A 1,980-nucleotide genomic window follows, 5' to 3' on the forward strand; every position below is an offset into this window, starting at 1 on the left:
CTCAGTGGAATTTTGTTTTTAACTTTTTTTTTTTTATATAAAATGTAGTGTGCATAGAGAGAATACACATTTTCCCCCCAAGACCCCATGAAAAAAACCAAGTTGCAAATTGAAGCTGGAAATGTTTTCAAAAATGAAAATCACTTGGGCTGTATTGTCACGCCTTCAAGGTGCACGAGGACCCACCGGTCAGAAGTCAGCAGCCATTCTTCCCAGTGACTCAGAGAGGAAGTTGGAGCTAACACTGCTTCTATTTATAGACCAGTGGCCGTGGGGACACGTCACCAACTCCCACGGGACCTAGCCCGAGGGCCTCAGAGGAAAATTCACTGTTGGATGCTTTTGTTTTATTTTTTCTTGGTTCTATTATTAAAATTAAAGCAACGTAGCAGTTAACTCAGAAACCAGAGAGGAACAACAGGGTGGACAAGAGAAAGCAAGACAGAATGAAGCGGTGGGAGAGGGGAGAAAATGCATTCAGTGGGAAGCAAATAAAACTTGACTTTTTAAAATTCCAAGTATGGTTCCTCAAAAAATAAAAATGAAAAAAAATGTGGCATAGAGAATACTCTTGGCAATTTGACCACAAAATACAACGAAAATGGGGTTCCTGGCAAGCACTGAGAGGAGCTTACCATTGGGGGTCTGGGGACCACCACCCCATGGCCCTGGTCTGGACCCCTCAGATGGCGAAGAAGGCAGTGCTGCCCAGACCTGCACCCCCGCCCCCCATTTACTGCAGTTCTGTCCCAGGTCTCGGGGCGGGGGGAGGGGCTTTGGTTTTTGAAACTCTGCAAATAAATTTTCGGGTTCATTTCTGAGACTAAGTAAGACAAAGTAACGAAGGGAGCTCCAGCAAGAAACCACCCTTCATGTCTAGAGATGCCACTTCTTTGGGGCATAACACCAACAGTGGGGTCCAGCACATGGGAGGGTGGACGGGGACCCCTGGCTGCCACTTGGGGGGTCCAGGATCCAGGTGTCTGTGGGGGATGACAAAGGCAGCCCCCAACCAGGGAGGGCCTCAGACCATGAGGAGGAGCTGCCTGGTGCCAAGCGGGCCAGCGAGGGGGGGGGGGGGCTGGAGTCAGGAGGGGGGCCAGGTGGGGACAGGACTTGGGTGGGTGGGCGCTGGTCACGCTGGCCATTCCTGGTCTGAGGGCATCTTCAGCCTGGGGCCTAGGGAGAGACAGACCCCGCTGTACAGGAGATGTGAGGGGGTCTTCATCCAGGGTGGGGGTTTCTGTGGGAGCAAGTCACATGGAGGCCTGAGTGGCCATGGGTGTGCACCAGCCCAGGGCACACCTGACCTGTGTCCCCACCACGCTGCTCCAGGGCACTGCGTCTCACCTGTGACCGAGAGCCAGAGTCCAGCACTCTGGCCACTTCACCTGCCTCCCAGTGGGGAAGGCCTGGGCAGCCCCTGACACTGTGGCCTCTGCCCCAGCCTGACACTGTGGCCTCTGCCCCAGCTTCTTGTTCTCTGGGCCCCTTCCTCCTGATCTTCCCCCTGATCTGCACCACCAGAGCAGGACAGGAGGGAGGGAGATGGGGGACGGCGCTCGCAACCTGACAGTTCCTACCGCGGCCCTGCAGGCTTTCCAAACACCCACTTTATTGGGGGGCAATTCACACGCAATTAATCAGACCCGTGGCCGTCTGCAGTTCAGTGTGTCCCGACATCACAGCCTTCGCCGCGCTGTCTAGACACAGCAGGCCGTCCAGAGGTCCCGGGCCTCCCCAGCCCGTCCTCCCGCCCGGCTCCGGCCAGGTGGCAGAGCCCCGCAGCTTCCTGCCGGGACGGTTTCCTGGGACGGGGACTCGGGACGGTTTCCTGGATGGGGGCTCGGGACGGTTTCCTGGATGGGGACTCGCCTCTCTGCCCTCTCCACCTGCTTCTTCCCGCTCTTCCAGCGGTTTCCAGGTGTGGCCCCACCACGCCTTTATCCTTCCTTCCTTGACGTTTGGGTTGTCGCCAAG

The sequence above is a fragment of the Mustela nigripes genome, chromosome 2, assembly GCF_022355385.1.
Source record: "Mustela nigripes isolate SB6536 chromosome 2, MUSNIG.SB6536, whole genome shotgun sequence".
NCBI lineage: Eukaryota > Metazoa > Chordata > Mammalia > Carnivora > Mustelidae > Mustela > Mustela nigripes.